A 16,770-nucleotide genomic window follows, 5' to 3' on the forward strand; every position below is an offset into this window, starting at 1 on the left:
AAGTCCACGATATACGTGTACGTGATAAAATGGAAAAAAGTGCCGTGGAGGACACCGAAATGCAACGTTAGAACCGAATCTACTTTATAACCGTGACAATAGATCTTTAGTTTGTCAATGAGCCATAATTGGAATGATCAGGACAAAGAAAATCCTGATTTATATTTATATCTGAGATCGGAGGCAACGTAATAAACGAACATGTTACAAACAATATTTATATTACAAAATGCAACAGTTCCCCATACAATTTGTAGGTATATAATCCGCTGTGAATAATAATAATAATAATACATACATACATACATACATACATACATACATACATACATGTATGTATATATATGTGTGTATGAATATGTTTATATATATGTGTATGTATGTGTGTATATGTGTGTCTGTACTCATATATATGTATGTGCATATATGTATGTATATATATATATATATATATATATATATATATATATATATATATATATATATATATATATATATATATATGTATATATATAGTGTACTGTAAGTCCATTAATGTCAAACTATGTTCCTATCTTTTCTGTATTAACGAAAAATTAACTGAATGAAATCTCTTCTGAAGAAGCAATAAAGAAAGTCAGTCAGTCAGTCATACATACATACGTACATACATACATACATACATACATACATACATACATACAAAAGAAGAAGAGGACAGAGAAACTGACGATGACGATACACGTCTGTTATAAGTATGCTAGTTTCTAAGTCAAGTCTTGAGGTTAAAAATATGTTATAAGTATGCCAGGTTCTATGTCAAGTCTTGAGGTTAACAAAATGTTTTAAGTATGCCAGTTTTTAAGTCAAGTCTTGAGTTTAAAAATATGTTATAAGTATGCCAGTTTCTAAGTCAAGTCTTGAGGTTAAAAATGTTTTAAGTATGACAGTTTCTAAGTCAAGTCTTGAGGTTAAAAATATGTTATAAGTATGCCATCAAAGGCATTAGCCATCTCATGCTGTGCATTCTCTATCGTCACAAAACTTTCTCTTCCTCACTCAGTTAAAGTTGATATCCAACCTTCATGGTCGTTATATCTACGCAACGTGGCCTAGTTTCGAGCACCACTTGAAGCAACAGAGAACGCGGTCTTGATGTCAAGTGCCGAGTTTGCCATGTTGTGCACCTTAACATCCAATCAGATATGTACAGGTTGGGATATTCCTTTTGTGGAGGTTCTTATCTCAGTCCATTTTAGTGATAATGAACTTCACATATAGTTCTAAATTTGGTATGGAAGGAAGTCATGTAAGTCAGCTAAGGACTTTTTCACACCAGAGAGAAACGAAAAATATTATTCGCTTTCGAATCCAAATGAACGGATCTAAGTTAAATGTATTTTGTTATGTTTTCCAACTCCGCATATGTTTCGTGTTTCGTGGGTGACTCGCGGCGAATTAAACGTTCTCTGGCACTAATGTGGTGAAACAGTAGTCAGAGTGAATCGCACAAATACTGAAAGAACACACTTTTGTAAGCTGACAATAAAGTTGTTAAAAACTAACCTCTGGATATCATGCCAATACTTTTTCTTTGTTGAGAGGGTAAGTACAATCTTATATATTACTCTCCCCTGTAATAGGCAAAGATGGAGCAAGTAAAGTGTGGTAAATGCGTGGCTAACATTAATATTTTTGTTTAAGTCACTCTAACATTTAACTAGCTACTTCAGGTATGATTGGGGAGGGGGGAGTGCACTGAACCTACCAAGGCCTCCACGGAGTTTCATACTGCAGACCTCTTGCCTACTCGTCACATTCGCAACTTCGAGGTCAGTACCACGGATCGTACCTTGAATGTCAATCGGAACGCATTTCCAGTACAGTCTTGAAATATATGGAGGGGGAATACCGCCATAATTATATGCATGTATTTTCTCATGGAAAGAAGCGCCGGATGTAATTCGCCTCCATTGCTACATACATTTTGAGTCACAATTGGAAGAGGGGCCCCGAGTGGCCGAGTGGTCCAAAGCGCTCTTCGTTACGGATCACTGCCATCTCACCTCTGTCTGCGTGGGTTCGAGTCTAGGATTCGGCCAATGTGGGTATGTGAGAAAGCTTTCCAGTAGTTTCTCGTGGGTTTTCCCGGGTTCTTCCTCCACCATTAATACTGGCCGCCATGCATAGCCTATCATGTGCTGAAAAATGGCGTTAAACCCCACAACAACAACAACAATTCGAACATTGTCGGCCTTCGCTTGCGGTGCACTGCGCTAAAGGCGAATCACCAAGCTGACCGTATTGATGTGTATTCCTGCAACTACTTCCAGCGTTTATTTCTCATTTTGATGGAAGTAGCCGAGCGATGTGCCAATCGCTTAGATGTACGTCGACTGAAGTTTCGAATGTATCGAACATTTTATTTTTATTCCGAACTTCTCAGTCCATCCTGCGGTCAATCCAACCATAAAAAGAACAGATTTTGTACGAAGTAATGGCGGTTTCCTTTTTGCAATGAAGCTTCCGGCGAACAAAAATGTATGACATACATCTGAGGCATATTTTAGTTTCGCAGAGAAAAACCGAGGATGTTCCTATTGTATCTGTTCCTGCTCTTACTTTGTTCTCCTGCTTGGTCTCATTTTGAATTATTATGTCGCTGACACTGCATATTCTCATTGTATTTGAAATAAACTATGAAATCAAGAAAAATACAAGGAGGACGCTAGCGAAATATTGAATGAAATAAAAATTAAAAACCAAATTAAACCAATATATGATTTTCCTTGTATTTGAAATAGTGTAACTAAAATAGTCTAATACAGAATGCCGTTTAAACTATTCGATTCAAATCACCTTTCTACTACAGTGGACCATTAATCTATTAAATATTTAATCCTTGTTTGAAATATTTCAGTTACTTAAAGCATCCTTTTGTGCAAAATGCAAAATTCTGATAAACAAAATGCCTACATTCGACCATCAATTCATTCGAAAAGTGCAACTTGAATGATGTGGGGAAGAGCAAATTACTTTCTACTAAATGAAAACCCACTCATCTGATCTTTTATTTTACTTTACGAAACCATATTCTGCCAAAACGTCAGGATTCCAAAGTGTATATTATTGTAAACCCCACTAGTGTAATTTTAGAGCTTAATATAGTAATTTATTGCCCCATAATGCACTGGCAGATAGGGATCCATATATTTAAAAAAAAATAGTATATATATATATATATATATATATATATATATATATATATATATATATATATATATATATATATATATATAAGGAGTGACCAGTAAAACAAACTACATAGACCCTGATCTGCCGAATTATAAGCGAGTATATACCGTACTTAGTGAGTTTTCTACAGAACCAGTGATTGTAGAGCGGTTTAGCCAATATTATGCTGTTACATGTCAGCGCGGATAACGAAACCTCTCGACCTACTTTTAAGTCCGAATATTTTGTGCGCAGTGCTATCTCAGCACGATGTCTATGTTACTCTAGCATGCTTGGACGTTTGCTATGAAATCAGTAACTTATATTGTAGCTGTCCCTGTCTCACAAGGATCTTGAAGATCACGTGAATTAATTATACAATCCTTTAACTCTATAGGAACACACACAGACACACACACACACACACACACACACACACCTCGACTAGAAAAGGACATTCATATCGTTCGTTGCCATTTCAGGTTATACAGCGCATAACGAGTTTTTAACATTAGTATAGCCGAGTGGTCTATGGCCGAGTGGTCAATGGCCGAGTGGTCTATGGCCGAGTGGTCTATGGATTTATTATGGATCAATCACATCAAACTGTTTTCCTGTTCTTTCACAAGCATAATTGACAACGTTAACAGTAGAGAAAAAGAACCAGTAAAACTATTTTGAAAATCATGCTCTCTAGTGCAAGATGAATAAGACACCATTGCCAAGGGAGTGAAACTGGGGGTTTGGTATGGCTGTGAACTACTGAGTCGAATCGGGCAGTTTGTAAAGCTCGTTGCGAAATTTATCTTGCTTGTAAATTGTTCAATCAACAAAAGCAAATATTTGCAAAGAATACACAAAAAGATAGACTATATATATATATATATATATATATATATATATATATATATATATATATATATATATATATATATATATATATATATATGACGTGGAGTCTATTTAGTTCTGGTTATAGGTTATGATGGACCACCGTGTTATTGCCCGGATCGAGTACTTAATAACACAAACATATGACACAATTAAGGGATGAAATAACAGAGCACTAAGCGGAGATATATAATAGAATAGCACGAGCCCCCGTATGTAAAATACAACAATTTAATCAATCACATAACAAAATACATGTGAATAATTCGCTTTCTCTCAGAAACAGAGTTACAAAATTATGCGAATTTTATTTAGCCGTCCTGATACTGATAGAACAAATTTCATCATATGATTGAGTGACTGATCGAACTCAGATTGCCTGGCATGACAGCATCACCTAGTGTTTCCAGTCTTTCCCAAATTACTGCTGGTGATCCGTCAGCGTTTTTCGTATCTTTCCTTCACTCTATCCCTTTACTAGCCTCTTTGGGTCATTTACCTCTTAGTTGCTGACTGTGCCCATTTCCCACTATATAGCTATTTTCTTTCCATTGAAAATATAAAATTTAGCACCCAGCCTAAATGCATGCCCGATATGTCTTCTCCTGTGATCAACTAAGATTCCTACTCTCTTTTGCGTCGGGTCTTGTTTGTAAAGAAAATCAACAGAACTATCTAATATCATTCGCTTAATACTCACACTCACTATCATATTATTGATACACAATCCCATTGATTGTAAATTTAAATTTGTGTCTTTGCTAGCGCCAACACATTCCTACTGAGGATATGACATACTCAGACCTCTCTGATGACATTATTGTCCCGCTGTGACCATAAATTTACAAGCTGACCTATCAGTCGACCCACGTTACTCGATTCTTGGCTGAAGAGAATTCACACTTAATTACACACGAATTAATGGACTACACTCCTTGTCCTAATAGGTAAATTTGCTAATTAGCGATTCTTTGACACAGATTTCCAGGCATAGGGAAAATCAGACCTCAGTATACTTCATACAAATCATTTAAGACAAATCAACGAATCTTTAGGAGACATGATTTTATTACCTGAATTCATTCATATAATAAAATTTTTGAAGTTATTCATGCAACATGAATCATAAAACATGCGCTTATTATTTCTGGACTCAAGGAAAATTAAAGTTTGAATTTAAAAAATGAATAAATTCAACAATAATTACAAACTTACATCAGTGGATATGCATTGCGTGCAACTGAGACAATACGTTTGTGCCTCTCCGAGCTCTAGCTGGCTTAACATCAGAAAATTCCATCTGTCCTTCTCTGGTTACGGATCTCCTCTGTTCCTTTGACGATTTAAAACCGGAAAACACATTCTCAAGAACTTCTTGCCTTACCACAAAGCCTTAGACTGCTCTATTCTACAAGGGGACTATCTTAAATCCCCTAAATTCTGACTGGGAACACGCACCCTCGTTAGCTTAGCCGGTCACGATTACTACTTTACCCGCCAAAGTAATTATCATTTCTACAGAAGTCAGAACATTTTTCCCTTTATTCGTAACTATTCTGGAAAATATCTTATGACACCTGTTTCAAATGGACCACAACTTCCTAAAATTCTTCTCTGGTATATGTCACCCTTCCATTTTACCGCTATAAAATCACGTTAAGACTGCGATCTATCTCTGTGTTCTAACTGCTAATAGTCTGGTCCTAATTAGAACTCAATTCATGCCACAAACAGAACAGAGTAATTATTACAAGCTGGAAAGCTATAGCTATTATATCCAAAACATCAACCCTCATGTTCATGTGCCACGCTGCGATGACCTTAAGAAAATGAACTACCAAAGAATATGCTATGAAATTTATACTACAGACAGACTAATTTCTGTGTACAGAAATTTTTCTAATTTTTTTTCTCACCCTTACTATATAAATAAAAATATAAAAGAAACTATATATATATATATATATATATATATATATATATATATATATATATATATATATATATATATATATATATATATATATATATATATACATTATTAATACCTCTCTCTCATCCGGGGAATTCCCATCATTTTTTTATAAACTGCCTCTGCTGAAAAGACCAAAACAAGACCATAACGATTTAAAGAACTACCGCCCAGTTTCTAATCTCCCATTCATATCAAAAATCTCAGAAACGGTTGTATCTCATCTAAATTCAAACAGCCTTTTTAGCAATGTACAATTTGCATATCGCCCTTGCCACAGTACTGAAACTACTCTTCTAAAAGTAGTCAATGACATTCTCTCTGCGTTGGATAGTGGAATGATTACAGTCCTCACCCTCCTTGATCTGTCTGCAACATTTGACACAATAGACCATGATATATTACTTCACCGTCTCCAGCATATATTTGTCATTCATGATACAGCCTTACTGTGGTTCAAGTCCTACTTGGTCAACAGGGCACAAATTGTATCTGCAAATGAAATACACTCCAGCCCAGTTGATCTATTGTATGATGTTCCACAGGGGTCTGTTCTTGGACCTGTTCTCTTCATTCTATCCACTCATTTGCTCTCAAGTGTCATAGATCATCATCCAGTGTCTCACCAGTTGTACGATGATGACACCCAAATATACAAATCTAGCCACCCAACTGAAGTTGATGCTACCATCCAAGGTGTAGAGAGGTGCATTTCTGATGTGAAATCATGGATGACATGTAACAAGCTGCAGATGAATGATGATAAAGCTGAAGCCATTCTGATCACAACACAAACACTTTCTCATTCACATCCTTTACCTTGAACAATAAATATCAGCAATTCCAACATTAAATTCGGTACGAAACCTAGGTGTTACTCTGGACAGTCCTCTCACATTGGACCAACATGTCATGAACATATGCAAGGGTGCATATCTTGAGCTGAGACGCATCAGCTCAATTCGCAAATATCTTTCAGTTGATGTTACTAAAACACTTGTGTGTTCATTAGTACTTTCAAGACTGGACTATTGTAAGTAAATTCTGTCTGGTTCATCTCAATATCTACTCCAGAAACTTCAAAAAGTTCAAAACACTGCTGCTCGGATCATACTTAGAGTACCACGATCAGAGCACACCTCCCCGCTGCTCTGTACCCTACACTGGCTATCCATTCAATCCAGAATCAAACATAAAATTTGTTCTCTCTGCTACTTTTCACTGTCGGACTCTAGTCCAACATACCTATCCGACCTCACCCATGTGTACACACCAGCAAGATACTTACACTCCTCTTCTGACAATCGCATACTCATTATTCCCACTATGATAACAAAGTCATATGGACAGCGTTCTTTTGCATACCAGGGCCCAGCAACGTGGAATGAATTGCCCACTGAACTTAGACACAAAGATAGAGTGATCCCATTCAAGAGTGCTCTCAAAACTCACTTATTTCGACTGCAAGAACAAACTTAAAGACCTAATAATGTTTCCTACCTTAAATATTCTCAGCATGTTTTTATGTTTTCTAATTTCATAGTGTTTGTTTTTGTAATCGTATCATTATATGTTTTTTTTTTATCTTATAGGTGTTGTCTAATGTTGTAAAGCGCTTAGAGCTTCTAAAGATTAGGCGCTATACAAAGTCCTCATTATTATTATATCTTAAAACAAATGATCGAATTCATACCGCTTCGGTGGCCTAATGGTTAGAGCGTCCGCCTCGGATGCGGGAGGTCGTTGGTTCGATCCCCGACTGAGTTGACTGGGTGTGACATCATGATACATGTCTGCGGCATGATGCCCCAGTGCTAGACATCACTATAAAGTGCCACACTGCAGACATCGTAGCGATATGACTGAAAAATTGTTAAAGCTACTTTAAAAATCAAAATCACATCACATCACAAATGATCGAATTAAAAAAAAAATAATTTACATTTTAAATGCTTGGATGCACAGGGAGATCTACGGAAACGTAACATCAAAACTGGTTATTTAAACATATCAAACACATAGGTAAACAAGTCATAATCTGTTGCGTGCATTTCAACTTCCAGTTGGGTACATATATAATCATTTTTGTGTTGATTCCAATCTATTGAAAATATGCATTGTATACTTAGACTGTAAACAAATCGACATGCTATTGCGTGATGAGACATTCTATTTCAGCCAGTACAGAAAACTAGGTCAACAATTAAGGTGCCTGCTATGTGTCTTTTGTAGACCCAAGAACGTGATCTTTATTTATGCAAATCAGGATAAATTATATAAAGATTTTACTTTTTTCGCTTCCTACAAATACTCTGATTTTCTTTGTTTCACATAAACGTTGGGCTCTGTTTCACGTATATTGACGTACAGACATGCCTTTTTTGAAAAGATCATAGCTTGTTCTTTTTTCAATTACACTGACAAATCAACGTAGAAAAAGTAAGAGTTATATGTTGCCAAGAACAACAAGTTTATAAATACAGACGAGTTTATGTCAGCCTGGATAGGGGACGCAGTATTATGTAACATCTTATTAAACACACAAATTTATGTCAGTAGTGATAGTGGACGCTGTATTATGTAACATGTTTTTAAACACACTCAAGTTTATGTCAACAGGGATAGGGAACACGGTATTATAACATGTTTAGAAACACGGAGGAGTTGATGTCAGCCGGGATGGGGGACGCAGTATTACGTAACATGGCTATAAAAACAGACGCGTTTATGTCAACAGTGATAGTTGACACGGTATTGTGTAACATGTTTATAAACACATACGAGTTTATGTCAACAGGGATAGGGGACACAGATTGATTAATGTGAAAACCTAAATGAATTCACAATAAGTAGAGGCAAACTGCACAAAACTATGGTACTGATCGGACGTCGCATTGTGCACTGCAGATCAGGATCTATGTTGTTTGTTCTACTGATTACTCCTAACAAACTGCACAGAACCAGGTCTGCCGCATTATGTGACGGCAGATTTGGGTCTGAGCAGTTTGCAGTTGGACTCGTCTTATAAGCGAGTACAGACTGTACACATGATAAGAATATACTAAATGGTATCAACTAAGATTTGAGTTTGTTTAACATATTATTTTAACAATCTAACTGGAAAAGTGTTATCGTAGGTGTATAGCTAAATACCATAACATCCTACCTATGATGTGCCAAACTCTCATTTTCTGCTTATGCCAATATTGCAATGAATGCACCATTCCCAGGGGTGTACGTAAATGTTCATTGCAATCTATACTCGGGAGCTCATCGATTGTTGTATTAAACATGCACAACGTTGTGTAATATGAGAATGAATCAGTCTGGAATTCGGTTTGCCGTGCATTGTTCGCCCAAGGTTACACCATTGTTTGAGGTAGGACGAATTAAGTTGGTTCACGCCAAGTTAGGCGTTTAAAACTGTAAACAGTTTGACCGACAAATATATATTAAACACATACATAATAACGAAATAATAATAATGGAATAGGAACAAAGAAGGAGTGTATATTTAGACACCTTGTTTTGATCCAGTACTCTTAATGGTATATTAGTGTTAATCACTTTGTTCTACTATAATGAACTTATTTGGAAAAGATTGTTACCAGAATTTTAATAATGTACGGTATATATAAATATTATTACACAACGACGGGGCGGGGGGGGGGGAGGGAGGGGGCCGAGTAGCCGAGTGGTCTAAAGCGCTCTCCGTTACGGATCACTACCATCTCACCTCTGTCTGCGTGGGTTCGAGTCTCTGATTCGGCAAGTGTGGGTATGTGAGAAAGCTTGCCAGTAGCTTCTCGAGGGTTGGTGGTTCTTTCCGGGGATTTCCCGGGTTCGTCCTCCACCATCAATACTGACCGCCATGTATAGCCTATCGTGTCTTGAAAAATGGCGCTTAACCCTACAACAATTACAACAACAACAAAACGACCGAACATTACATATTATTTTTAATGGCACATTTAAATAGTCTTCTTTTTTTTTTTTTTTTTTTTACACGAAGGCAGCTTCAAGATGACCTAACCAAGAAATCATTATTATGTACTATTCATTTAAGGCAAATTAAGTGTATCTATATAGCTAGGATATCACTGTTTTATGTTGACATTTTAGCGACATGAAAATTACGCTTATGACGTTTAATTTAGAGCTATTGTTTGCCCAATCTCAACCAAGGAGGAAGGCTTACCTGATAAAAGTCATCGATAATTGCATTTGTCTAATGGAAGAGAGCAAGCATATGATTCCATTCGATTCTGACGTTTAGTCATCCCATTAAATTGTCGTTCAGAAATCCTATATACGGTTCAATGAAAGGATATAACACGGACAATTTTTAACATTATTTTTATATATGAAGATAATATTTCCTAGCTTTAAAGTGCATGTTAATGTTATAATTCACAAACAAAATTAACAAAGCTGGGCAAAAATTCGAGTCCGCGAGCGAAAACCACTGTATATGCCTAAAAAGGACGTGAATGCCAAATATAGCAATAATTCAACGTTTTCAAAGTCCTCACTATTTTAATAATGTAAAGAATTAAATCAAGTTTGGTTCAACGATCGAAGAGTACTGAAATTCAAAATTTTAAACAAGTACACTGGCCATCTCCGGAAATACGAGCTGTTGACACCTTCATAACAAAGATACTTTCTTATACAGAACAGTGCCCTTTCCCATATATTTTTAACCATTTTTAAATTTCATATGAAGGTTTCTTACGTGTCCTTAAGAGACAGGTTATACCCTTTCATATGACCTGTTCAGGATGAGGTAATAATAATAATAATAATAATAATAATGAGGACTTTGTATAGCGCCTAATCTTTAGAAGCTCTAAGCGCTTTACAACATTAGACATCACATATAAGATAAAAAACATATAATAATATTATTACAAAAACAAACACCATGACATTAGAAAAATATTAAAAAATAAAAAACATGCTGAGAATATTTTCTAGCTTATCTGTCTGTGTACATCTACAGCCTTAAAATGCTAATCTAACCCTAAAACGATAACAATGAAGTAGTCAAGAAATTGGAATAGTATGACGTCCTTGAGGGCAGTAGAAACAAAACGAATCTACAAAGCAAATTTTGTCGCGTAATAATGTTTCTATTAATGGAAAAAAGGGTGTCACTTTATCGCGAATGTAAATAGCGACATAACTGATTACATTTAATTTAGTCTTCTTTCTGCTGAGGTGAATAACGCAACCTTCACAACACAGATATACAGAGACAAGTAGGCACAACACACACAAATCATCAGATTGTTGTTGTAGATCAAAGTTGGCAGCATGATGATGTAAGGCTGTAGTGTATAACCTGTTGGCTTTTGTATAACGTTGATTTATCTGCGCACAGTATAGACCTGGACATTTACATTACACAAAACGCAGCAGATGTGGATTTATGCTGGTCACTTGAAGTCTTTGGTGTAACAAACTGCGTCAACCCTGACCTACTGATGCATTTATGTGACGGAAAATCTGTCTCCGCTGTTCTCATTTGAGTCGGTGTTATATACGGGTAACTCAGGTATACTGTTAATACATAGAGGCGCTGTTTATTTACACCGAGGCTCATCGCCGGGTAACGCGTGATTTATTGATTCTTTGTGCTTTCGAAGATAGGACTGGTAAATGATTGAAATTCAAAGGATTGAATGAACATTCATGACCTATAGTCGATTCAATGAATCTTTTGATCGCCATTTCACATGTTTTTATAAAACCCGTTATGTATGCCCTTTACGCATAACTATTCTAGTTTAACATGAATTATTCATGTTCTTTTTAATTCTAAAGAAACTAACCCGTATTCGTACTAATGTGCTTAAGTCGCGTGCATGCTCCATAACTATGCATTGATCTGAAATGAATTAAATTGAACGTCAGTTTTATACCATTTTATATCTCCATTGCAGATCAGTGAGGCTGCATTTGGACACACAATAGCTCTATAGCAGCTGCTTTGGTTTTTATCGGAGTTAGATAAACAGAAACACAAGATGTCCCGGTTGGCAGTGGAGAACTCGGTATCAGACGACAAGTCACAGAAGCGCATGTCCATCATGATGAAAGATGGAGAAGCGCCGTTGAGCGGACCCAACATCAGGAGGACTTCCCGGTTTGAACCTCGGCCTAGTGTCCAGATGGGACTCAGCAGCAGGCGAATGTCCCAGGCGTCCAGGACAAGTGTATCTGGGACGTCCATAGGTACACGTCCAATCGGACTACCGGTCAAACTGCAGAATACATACCGGATAGAACCTAACCCCAATGAAAAGTTTGAGCCAGCTGTAGTGTCGAAAATGATGAAAGGCGTCATGGAATCTTACTTGGATGGGGAGAAATATGATCCAAAACTTTGTCGGAACTTGGCACAGAACTTGTCTGATGTGATCAAGACTCGAGTTAAGGACATGGGTTACCCACGATACAAATTGATTTGCACAGTAACCATTGGTCAAAAGACGAACCAAGGCATGCAGATGGCTAGTAGATGCTTATGGAATAAAGAATTGGATAGCTTTGCTGAGGCTCGCTATAGTAAAGACGAGCTATATGCCGTGGCAGTAGTCTACGCAACGTATTATGATTGACACTAGATTATTGTATCCGTGTTTATTCGATTTACATAGATAGAACGATATAGCGAGCCCGAAAAACAATGCATTTAACAATAATAAGGATGAAACTGAAAGTTTAAATTTGTCCAGTATTTAAAAAGGAGATAATAACATCTGATGCAGTGATGCAGCGAGAGTCACGTTAATTAATTTATACGACTTGAGAAAAGTCGCGGCCATAAAAAAAAATCGGGTGGAGTCGGACTTGATTGACAGATTGACTAATTTCACTGCTGTAATCGTTCTTTCCCCTCTAGCTCAGATTCCGTCCATGGATACTGGAATTTATACCGTTGAAAAGGATCTAAATCTAAAGAGAAATTTCAGAGAGAGAGAGAGAGAGAGTACAAGCTACATACGTTCGTTTGTCATAGATTTTGTTACTCACAGTGGTGGTAATTCGAAATATTAACGATTTAGGAAGCAAAGTTGTTCTTGTCAATACCACCACCCCACTCTGTCTCTCTTGGACAAATAAGAAAAGAAAACGGAAGAACAGAATATTTAAAAAATAGTATTCCCAGTATTGCACAATTTATACATACCTCTCTTAGAAATAAGTAGCGTACCTAAAATCAATGGATTGAATATTTATAATCCACCAATGTCTGCTTGTCTTGTATTTAAAGAGTTGTGATTGTCATGTAGTGATGTGGACCTAGATGTATTGGCTTTAAACCATGTATTAATCAAAACTAAGTATTCTCAACTCACAAATTAGAATATGTTAAGATACACAAGAACAATAACATATTGGAATCATATCAATGAGTTGACTGGATCAACGTGGATGCTTTAGCCTACACAAGGTCCGTTCAATGCGCACTAATAGAGTATATGTATAGCCCTAAAAAGAAGAAAAATGTATAATTTACCAGAACTGACCCTTTCCAGTCTTATATTACCATGTTGGCCTTGTTTTTATTTATATTATAGTTCACGTGCTGATTCTTAATCTGGTGAAGGTATAGTTGAAATCATATACCTATATTTATAAGGCAAAATTAATCGTGTTCGGTTGGTGGCGGCAAAATCTTATATATAGTATACGAATTTTGCGGTTTCTGATTCACCGGATGAACATATATTGTTAAATGACAACGGTTTCGTTGTCAGAATCGTTGTCGTTTAATCACAGAGTATACCGAATCATTGCTTAGAATTTCCAAAATCTGAAAGACCTCTGAGTCAAGATTCTCTGTGAAACGGACACAGGAAGTACGACGGATGCAAGGCCGTAACATAAGCTATCTTTGCCTGGCCAGGTGGGCCAAATATTTACTAGAGTGCCTTAAAATGCGCATTACATACCCCCTCCTTCTGTTTATTAATAGTCCACTATGTATATAACTGACATTTGTGTGCAAATGCCACTTGCTCTGTCAGTCATAGTGATCTTGACCTTTGAACCCGATAACAAGCTTCCTGACCCGAACGGTAAACCATCGACACAGTTTGGTAATGGCCCGTGATCCATAATTAATGTTATTATGTGGAAACTATTCACAGTGACCTTGATCTTTGACCTCAAACTCAATAGGCTTCTTCATTATCCAAGTGGAAACCAGCCACAAGGTTTCATCCTGGTGTGTGATGAAGAATTAATGTTATTGTGTGGAAACCATTTTTATTTTATTCAGTCACCGAGCAGCAGAGGAGGTGAACAGACCTTTTGCTGAAACGTAATTTTTGAAGAAAAAAGCTTCCTACGAAAACGAAAAAATAAGGTCAACAACGTCAAACCGAAGCCTCTAACTTACCGAGAGTTTCTCTAATTGGGTTATTTTTTTTTTTTTTACTTTATCTATTTGGTTCGTGTTTTTCTAAATTTGTATGTGCGTTAGTTTACCCGCCGGACGTTTCGTTAAGGTCGCACCTCCTCTGCTGCTATAAATGTGTGAGTAATTATATCAATCTCTCAACCAAATATTTTATCAAGACCTATACGATTTCGCGATCGAGGATCATGTAAATTTATTGTTATAAGTCCGTGTGGAGCAGATTGTGCTTTTGTAAAGAAGTTTTTGAACCTAATCATATCCATATCCCCACTACACCAAGTCTGATGAATATTTCGCATAGTATGTGTATTGACTCCATTAAACACAACTAAAATATTATAGTTATCTCTGATGGTTTTTAGGTATACGTGTATATCGCCGAGTAACATAAATCACATCAGTATTTTAATGTCTGCCTCGAGAAAATGCTTTTGCTGGATTTGATTGTTTCTCCAGCATTACGTCGTCGTATACTAGTACATTATTTAAAAATCCATCGAGGTCATCTACAGATGGGGCTTCATCAATATCGGTGATAAAATCAATAATATCATTACCATCTTCGTCCAACAATTTTGCGTTTTCATTAAAATCTTTAAGCACCTCATAAAATCTCTGATCATCAACTGACGGAGCTACCAAATACAACTTATCCCATTTGAACTATTTCGTTATCAGATTAAGTAATAATTGCGTCTTACCAGACTCAGATGGACCTGTGATAGTTGCTCTGATAGAATTTGAGAAATCAAATACATCAGTATTATACAAATATAATAAATACTACGGATTTATATTGTGTTTGACGTAGAGCATCCACCCCCACAAGTGGATTAACAACAATAATAACAAAAAATAAAAAGCGTGCACGTACAGGTAAATGTGTTAAATGTGGTACAAATGCATATACATTTTTCATAACAATAAAATTGGTGGTGATATCGCTACTTCATTCGGAAAATTACCAGGAACTCCATGGGCTAAATACCCAGGAGAAAAACATCTTCCAGGATATAATTATTGTGGTCCTGGAACCCGAGTTGATATCCAACTTGACGAACGAGATCAACCAAGACATGGAGAGTATCCAATAAATGCGATTGATAAAACATATCACGTTTATGATGTAGCTTAAACAAATACAGATCTGCAACAACGAAATTTTGTAGATGTGAAGTTGGTTCACTCTTTAAATTCCATAAAAAATAAATCTTTTAGAGAATCATTAGCTAATTGGTTGATGAGATCTGCGATGAAAAGTAAACTAGTATTCATCATCACCACCATCATCATCATCATCATCATCATCAGTCTCATGATCTAGTGTGGTCGTCGAGGCGCTGTGCTGCTGAACATCTGACCAGTTCCCTCTACATGTCTCGATCATGTGCCAATGCCTGTGTCTCCGCGAAACTTTTCCTGGTCCATTCTGTAATGTTGTCAATCCAGGGCCACAATAGTATTAGGAGCCAGTAATTATTCAACCAATTATTAAGATAATGGAATCGATTTATTATAGCCCAAGAGGATATTGGAGAGGTAAAACAGCGATTAGTAGACTCGCTGATGCAGCAAATGTTACAAGTTATGTTGCTGCAAATTGGTTAGCACGACAGGCAATATGGAAATTTTATATACCACCACCTAAAGAAATTCAGCAGGCGCATGTTGATGTTAGCACTCCTAATGAAGTTGATCAAGCAGATATTTTATTTTTACCACATGCTACTATTAAAATTGGTAGACGCCAATTACGTACATACAAATACGCGTTAACTGTCGTTGATGTTGCCAATGGATTTAAGGAAGCAGAGCCGTTATCAACTAACATAGCAACTGACGTTTCTTCTGCTTTTGAACGAATGTATCAACGAGGACCCTTACGATGACCACAGCTATTACAGGTTGATTCTGGCAAGGAATTTCTTGGTGCAGTATCTGATGAAAAAACATAACGTCAAAATCAGATGAAGACATACCGCAATTCATCGCGATAAGGCAATTGTTGAAGAATTTAATCGAACACTTGCGGAGCGGTTATTTGGATATCCATATGCGAAGGAAATAATTCAGAAAGATATGAGATCTTGCGAATCGGTTGCAAGATTACCTAGTGTGATAGCTGCGTTAAATAATGAAATTACTCGAACAACTGCCATGAAACCTATTAATGCGATAACAAAAAAAGCATATACCAATACAACTGCATGAATTTTCAAAACAACCAGATTGATGTAATGTGACTGTCAGGTATTTATATGAA

At 36.5% G+C, this 16,770-nt stretch overlaps 1 pseudogene across 3 annotated transcripts in view; it reads left to right on the forward strand.

Moving 5' to 3' along the window:
* Positions 1-14,846, forward strand: part of LOC149806338 (dynein light chain Tctex-type protein 2B pseudogene) — a 30,610-nt pseudogene extending 15,764 nt beyond the window's left edge. Inside the window, exons 1-2 of one of the 3 annotated variants that reach the window (XR_016420040.1) lie at positions 1,430-1,584; positions 12,022-14,846. The product of XR_016420040.1 is annotated as a dynein light chain Tctex-type protein 2B pseudogene, transcript variant X2 (transcript). Of the gene's footprint in view, positions 1-1,429; positions 1,585-11,479; positions 11,634-12,021 lie in introns of those variants that run through there. The other 2 variants (XR_016420042.1, XR_016420039.1) reach the window with 2 other exon arrangements.
* Positions 14,847-16,770: the final 1,924 nt, after the last annotated feature.

The sequence above is a fragment of the Sinohyriopsis cumingii genome, chromosome 1 (assembly GCF_028554795.1).
Source record: "Sinohyriopsis cumingii isolate HCF-2022 chromosome 1, ASM2855479v2, whole genome shotgun sequence".
Classification (NCBI taxonomy): Eukaryota; Metazoa; Mollusca; class Bivalvia; order Unionida; family Unionidae; genus Sinohyriopsis; species Sinohyriopsis cumingii.